The sequence below is a fragment of the Alosa sapidissima genome, chromosome 9, assembly GCF_018492685.1.
Source record: "Alosa sapidissima isolate fAloSap1 chromosome 9, fAloSap1.pri, whole genome shotgun sequence".
NCBI lineage: Eukaryota > Metazoa > Chordata > Actinopteri > Clupeiformes > Clupeidae > Alosa > Alosa sapidissima.
In genome coordinates, this window is record NC_055965.1 from 14,756,602 (window position 1) to 14,764,730 (window position 8,129).

Below are 8,129 nucleotides of genomic sequence, written 5' to 3' on the forward strand. Positions count from 1 at the left end.
TTTGTCTGACTCATTTGGCTCAACTTTTAGTATGATACATATTTTTGTTGCAGAGCCTGTCAAAGAGTTGTTTGTGAATTAAGTGCTTGGTTATCCTCATTTGATGTCACCTTAATCATCTAAAACTGATAAAAAGGTCATACCTTTACCTGTGACAACAATGTTACGTGGTGCAATAGCAAACTTTCTGGGCACACATCGGCAATGTCAGAAATGCCATTATCTGTATTCTAAGTCAGTGTAACACCAAAATGATTTTGAAACTGTTATATTTAGTGGTGGATTATGAGCCACTGGGCCCATACACAAAAATGCCCCCACAGTTAAGCTAAAGGGTCCAGGTGCATGCTCCCCTGAATAATAATAATAATAAAAAACTGAAATGACAATTTTTGTGGAAAGAGAAAAATAGGATAGAATAGGAACTTCACACAGAGACTTGGGCTTCAGGGCCCCTGGGCCCGTTAGTTCAGTTCAGTAATCCATCCCTGGTTATATTAAGTTAAAAGGAACTACATTGTAGTGTTTTAATGGGTTTTAAAGCAGCACAATTTACTTGATTTGATTGTGTACGTTGTGTTGCTTCATTTTATGTGCAGGGACCCTATTCATACTATGACTGGTCCTCAGTACTTGCACTGTTAGCCATTTGGGCTGTAAGCGCTAAAGCCAGTCAAACTCGGTACTCCTTTGATCAACGTAATCTAGCTCTTGGGGTGGTGTTTGTCTTGTCATTGTGAAAAAGACACTGGGTTCAAATTACTCCGGAATTACACTTTAATTTGATCTCATTTGTGACACACCGCATCCCACAAGTACTATAAAGAGACAGATCAAAGTAGTATCTGTCATTGTTTAACATGCAATCCTGACTTGAATCATGCTTGGCTGATTATGCAATCCAATTTCCAGTCAATAAGGATCTATGAAAAAAAACATCTCTCTTTGTGTGTGATGAGGATGACAGACCTGCTCGGGCCGCAGAGCCGTTTAGTCCATGTACATTTTTTTATTCGGCAAAACTTAAGCCCTTTTGATATTTTGCCTGACGTGGCTATATTTAAAAAATGTTGCCTCCCAAAAAATGTAGCCTCCCCACTCATTATGGAGCTGATGGACCTTCTCAGACCGCCACTTGCCAGGCTAACGCGGCAGAATTTTGCTTTAAGCCCTGAAGTCCAGCTATTTGCAGCGCTAAGATTTTTTGTTACAGGGTGCGTCATCAAGGTCGTGGGAGAGGGCTACGCCTAAGCAAGACCTCGGTGTGGAGGTGCGTCCACACTGTCACCAACGCCCTTCTGCACCATGCCGGGAATTACATCCGGCTGCCGGCAACACGTCAGGAGGTCCAGGAGGTGCACCAGGGCTGTCATGCCATTGCTGGCATCCCCAGAGTCTTGGGCCTTGGCACACTCATCCCTATCGCCAATCCATCAGTGATTGATCAGGCGTACATATCGCGAAAGGGATACGCGGCCATAAACGTGCAGGCTTGAGGCAAGGCAGCTTTTGATTGCAAATGTTTTTGGTTGATTTATTTTTTCTTTTTGGATTAACTTGCTGAGCTATCATTAGCCATCATCCATGATTGAATGGACCTTTCTTTTGATTCGTATTATGATGGAATTTTTAGTTTTCTGAAAAATAAACGGGAGTTTCAAACCTCGCATCCATTAAATGTTCTGTGTGTGATTCTAGTCCTTTAAACCTTTACTCTATCATGCCATTGTGTCCATTCCATAAGTGCTCTATGCAACTCCAATCATTGACGTGCTTCACTTAAGGTTGGCAAAGGAGCCTACACTTTAGAATTTCTGAGTCAAAAGTTGACATATGCCCAAATTACCACGTCACATTGCTGATTCATTGTCATTCATTTATTGGGCATTGAGCGCAGGTCACTTGGTTGTCAGAGGATTCCCTTTCCGCTGCTTTGCCTCATGCATATGTAACCTGCACGACGAGGGAAGGCCTGTGCTTGTGCGGGAACAGTCTAGTTCTAAACTCTAGGTTCAAGAGGAGACTGGTTTAGGTTTTTACTAGACCACAGTTCAATGACTCACCCCAAGACAACACACCACTCTCAAAGATTCTTCTTTAAATACAAAATATATTTATTTTAACATTCAAATATCATTCAATTCACTCTATGCAATCATATATTATTCTATTCTAAGGTATCAGTGGAAATATAAAAAAAAAACTATTGTGATATATATATATATATTAACTATTTCATTTGACTGTATATATTATTGATATTCTATTTAAAATCTATTTATAGTCTATTTAAACCCTATTTGATATACCCTTTATTTATTGATCTATTTTAATCGTTATATGTTATACTATTTTATTTGACTCTATATTCAATTTATTACTATTGCTACTTATTTGATTTATATACTTATGGTATCAAATCACTTTTCCTTGTACAATAAAAATAATTCTTAACATATAACTATGATATCAGTTTATCAGAAGTGCCGGCACTTAGGTAACTTTTCAATAAATAATTCCCTTGAGATCTCTGAACTTAAAATAACAAAATAAACATAAACCCCCAAAATAAAAGAGAGTGCACGCAAAATAAATAAATAAAAAAGAATGGTGGATGTAATTCCTTAATGTCACAGTCCGTGGGTGTGGGTGTATTTGCCCAGATCCTACCACAGTCACTGGGTGAAAAGTGGATGAAGGCGGGGGTTCAATTTCTCGGAATATTGCAAGGAAGAATGGCGATGAGGATGGTCCAGGGAGGGGTATCACAGCAGGGAATTCGAGGTATCCAAGGCGTAGACACAAATGGTCCAGGGAAAGGGTATCACAGCAGGGAATTCGAGGTATCCAAGGCGTAGGTCAAGGAGTGGTTGAAGGGGTAATCAAAAAACCAGTCAGGATTCAAGTGATTAATACATTTTCATCTGTTACGATGGTCCAACGAGGTCTTTGTTCAGGAAGTGGTTTATCAGGATTGAAGCTTTTTCGGTCAAAAGAATGTGTTTGATTTCTGTTTGGTCAATATTATTCTTGTTTTGATTAATATTCTTCTTCTATCTTTCCGTATCGTTCTCCTATCCGTTCCGACGTCTGTCTTTAATTTGAAGTAACAGTTAGCAGTTGTTTATTATTGTTTGAACCCGTCTCGTGCACCCTCTCGGGGTCACCAGAGAACTATTGGTACATCACAATAGGCAAGTTGGCTATCCATGTGGGTTACATTCTCCCCCTCTAAACCGCATCAGTCTCTGCATGCGTCTAAAAGCTATTTAGTAGTGATAAGTTGGCTATCCATGTGGGTTACACATAGTCTTACGCATCGTCAAACACACAGATAATGTCCATCACAAACTAATGTCTTTATGCAGCCTCTTCAAAACGAGCCTTTATATCTGAATGTGCACTTAGATTGACACTGCTTCATTTCCTTGTGGATAAATATGGTATCTCATAGACAGAGCAAGATTTTACACGTAGGCAATGGCAATAGAGAATCAGTTGTTGACTCATTAAGGATGACATACAATCTTGTTGATGATGCATTTTCACTGATGTGACTGTTGCTCAGCATCTATAAAGACAAAGACATACCAAAATCAGATTAGGAACTGTGAGGAAAGGAACATCAAAATCTATAAGCCAAGAACAACTGGCTCACCTTCAGCTGGCAGCAAGATTGGTACCGAGATTGAGGGCCTGTTGAATTGCGCCTCTGATAAGGCATGCTGCTGCTTGGCTCTCTTCAGCTCCAGAGACTGGCGAACGAGCTCATTTGCTTTGGTCAACTGGTGCTGAATGTCCTGCAACACGACCAACTTCTCCTTTTCAATGTTCACCAGGAGCATGAGGCATGTTCAGAGTCACCTTTTCTAATGTCAATCCTCCCAGGGATTCCATGTGAGACTGTGTCTCCCATGATCGCCAGTGCCTTCTCCTCATGCGCTGTTAAGGGTTGCACCGAACTGGTCCCTGCACCTGACCTCGCCCGGTCTCTACGGACAGCAGAACCTCTCACCTTAACCTGGCTTGAAAAATCATGACATTTTTTCCCTGACGTCCTGCCTTGGTGTGCCTGATCCGGAGGCAGCCATCTTCCTTGCTATGTCACACCATAGCTTTTTTTTTGTTGCTGTTGCATTAGTAAAAGTTATTCTGAAAGCTGGAAAACAGTGTCACCTTGTGCAAGCTCACCTCGTCCAGCAAAACTTCAAGTTCCTCTGACGAGAAGCTTGGTGTCCTTTTTTTACATTGCTTCCCCACCATATTCTGTATCTAACTCTCTCTCTCTGTTAATTGTAGATAGGATGCTTTTTATTGAAAACATTAACCAATGACAATCAATACCGCGTTAAACAGAAGTACCTGCAGCTGCTTGCCAATCAATTCTGATTGCAGGGCTCTACACTAACATTTTTTTCAGGAGCACTTGTGCGCCCAAGTTAAAAAATTTAGGAGCACAGACAAAAATTTGGGGGCACAGTCAGTTCTGTACTTAACTTACACATAATCTAACATTATACTGCAGGTAACAGTTAAACATGCCAGTGCACCAATTGCGAATATTAAGAATGACTGACAACATTTAGGCTACAGGAAGGATTTTAAAGATCAGTGACTACTTTATTTTCAGTCTGTTCTATTTTCCTACATTTTGTTAATGTAAAATAATATAATACATTGCCATATTTGCATTTAGCCTGTATATCAAGTATCCTGCCAAATGTAGGCTAATTTATTTATTTGTGAATCCATCTATAGCTAATCCAAATATGCCCATGGTGACCTATCTGACTGCATACTGCCTAATACTACTACTAAAACAGTCCATTTTCTCTTCCACAAAAATGTTTTATACTTTTAGTTTTTATTTGAAATATCTGCATTGATGGGGGCAGTAGGCAAACGTTAGGCCTACTTTCGTTTTGCACTTCAGCTTGTATTCGGTGTAAACAAACAAGCATGCGTGGAAGCCTGGAGTTGTCAGTAGCGTTCTACCTTTGAATAAAATGGGAGTATTACGGGAGGCTACTTTTATGCCGGTTCGCTACAGCTATATTTTGCATATTGCAGCCAATAGCCTACGTCAACTGGGCTAAAAGGCATGTTAGGTTACCTTTCCTTCTCTCACTGCATTCTCAGAATCTCATCCTGTTCCTCCTATATCCAATGAATTCGGTGGATAGAAGAACTAATTTCTTCAATCTTTGCATCTTGGCTGGCTAGTCTAACTTTCCGCTTTTTCTGCGCGCTCTTGGATTTGATAGAAGCGACAACTAGCGAGTCACAACGCGAAACTGCTAACGTTGATGGGAGGTGTAGTTTTTATGCTGCATTCGCGACGTGATTCTATGGTTTGCACCAGTAATGTTTCTCGATGTTGCGGTGTATTTTGTAGACAAATATTAACATGGTTAGAAGTCATTCGCACCAGTGCGCCTAAATATTTTTTTTGCACTCGCACGGCATCATTTTTACTCGCATGTGCGAGTGAAATGGGCGCACTGTAGAGCCCTGGATTGTAAAGTACCTTACCGTTAATATAAAAGTTTATTATACGGCTCTTCACAATGTTAGTAGAACGCTTTATTGACTTGAATGGGTTTTCCCAACGTTCTATGGTAAAATAAATTCATGTAATTACCGCTGCAAACATATAATTACCGCTGTCAATGGCAACGGATTTTGTGCTGCTGATCATATCACTCCGCAAGTATTCCGGTCACTTCTTGCATTGGAACTTCATTCAAAAGTGAAAGCAGACGGTTGATCAGCTGTGTTCTAAAGAATGTTTGAATCAAGTTTAGCGTGTGTTGCGAACTATTTGTTTCTCAGCAAAAGCCACGACGAAACAGTAACAATGAAGTGTATGGAGACATATCGTGGAGTTTATTTTTTCGTTTTGGCAAGTAGCCGTATAATATGCGGGATAATGTATAGAACGGCGGTCATTATGGGAAAATAAGTCCCTTCAGGGCAAAACAAGACCCCTCCGCTGGCGCGTCGGAGTCCGGTTCGCCCTGTCGGGACTTATTTTCCCCATAATGACCGGCATTCTATACATTATCCCTTAGGTATTACATCATTTTTAGAAGTTGTTATGTGGTGGAATCAAGGGGGCAGGCGAATTCCCGGAAGTAGAAGAATCAATGGAGGCTGGAGGGACCACTTCTCTGCTAACACCCATAGAAGCCCATTCATTTTAGGATTTTTTTGTTAAAACCATAACTTCATAATATAGCATATATCCTGTGCCGATATTGTAGCTTCTGTGTTATCTACATAAACAATAAAAGGCAACACAAGACTCGACTACCTCTGACGTAACGTTAGGTTCCCGTAACAAGAATGTTTAGCATGTCCGGTTGTAGTGAAGCTAACGCACCGTAGGGGGATAACCTATTGTTTGGATAAGAAGCTCAGTCCAGCCAGCACGGAAACTCATGAACAAAGCTATGTAGCCTACAATACCATTGTAGGCTATGTTGAGGTAAAGCATTGCATAGAGGCAAGTATGCCTAATGAAAAACGGCACTAATAATCATTTCAGAGGTTTTTGATGGATTGACCGTAGGTTGGAAAAGTGGAAAGAAGATTAGCTTCAAGGCTATAACTTTTTTGTTTTGTTTTACCATGACTGTTTTTGAAGATGATCATGTGTGGTAGTTTCAACATTAACACAACTTGCTATCACTTGTGAGGATGATATTAATAATAATACATAAATAAATGTTTAACTTTGATGACTTTGAAGGCAAAGGGAGTGGGAGAAGAATTTCTGTGTAGCCTATCTATCATATGAGTTACAAGATTCAGTTCAATGGCCCCCGGGGACCAAACTATTTTTTTCCGTAAAAGTCTAGGGGGGCTACATACCCACCAAATTTCATGTGCCCCGGTGTTTCGGTGTCCCGGGTATCGTTGACCAAAAATTCAGGAAGTAGATGACGGGGAAAAAAAAATTTGACAATCCCTATATGACCGCTTCGCTAGCTTCGCCAGCGGTGGTCATAATAATTGAACAGCAACAACAAATTCTAAATTTAACCAAACAAAACATGCCACCTGTAAATGACACAGACGACCTACTCGACCATCCCTGCGAGAAGTTTCTGGAAGACAGGGCAAAAAAACAAAGAATGGTGACCAATTCCATTTCACACACACACACAGGGTTATAGGGCTGGGAAATATAAAAGGTATATTTTAAGGTATAAATTTCTCCAAAGGTATGCATTTTGATTATATACACATAGCGCAATAAAGTCATCTTCATCATTGTGCCCACAACTGAGCTGATGATGACGTATAACAGGACAGTGGCAGCTAACAATGATCTCTCCGTGTCTTTCAGACTATGTACCTGCGCTCACTCGGCGGAGCAAACCTGAATGCTGCCGTTAGGCGAATGCTCCGCCGAGTGGGCAACAATGACATCTGGTCAACTTTTAGCTTCAAGGGAAGGCTGGGCAAGCGCCCTTTCAGTAAGCTAAGGCTATGTGAAGCAATGATTGGTACGCTGTTGCTTATTGCAATAAAGACTTTATTCAGCTATTACAATTAGAGTTGGGTATAGTTTGGGTTTTCGGTGCCACACTCTATGTACAATGGTGTTGGATCTGTTTGACAACTCTAATCTTTATTATGTGTTTTAGGAGCATGCCAGAAATTATTGAAAGTGAAGGTGGACGAGGTAGAGGATAATGAAAGTGGTAAATGAGTCTTAATGATTTCACCATAACCGCTCTCTTAAAATTATTTCAGTCAAGCATTAATAACAATCTTGCCATTTGTTTTCTTTGTTTAAGATGGAAGAGGAAAGGAGGAATATACAGCAGTAGTCTAAAATAAAATCTGTTTTATGGATCTCATGTCATTTACTTGATATAGTGGATAAGGTGTATGATAATTAGTACAATTTCCAATGATATCTGTGTACAAATTCAATTGATGTCTGTGTTCTACTAATAGTAGTGGCCTAGTACTATATATACATATATAGAGCAATAACTGCAGATCAGTGGTAGATAGGTGGACAGGTGGTAAGGTGAATTGGAGAAAACAACTCTGCAAAGATGGATGAAGCTCCAAGGAAACGCTGATAAGTATTGACAACTCATGATGGGTCAAAT

At 40.2% G+C, this 8,129-nt stretch overlaps 1 long non-coding RNA gene across 1 annotated transcript; it reads left to right on the plus strand.

Moving 5' to 3' along the window:
* Window positions 1–7,110: 7,110 nt before the first annotated feature.
* Window positions 7,111–7,707, plus strand: LOC121718411. The gene is made up of 3 exons (XR_006033927.1): window positions 7,111–7,139; window positions 7,352–7,511; window positions 7,653–7,707. It is a non-coding gene; the product is annotated as an uncharacterized LOC121718411 (long non-coding RNA).
* Window positions 7,708–8,129: the final 422 nt, after the last annotated feature.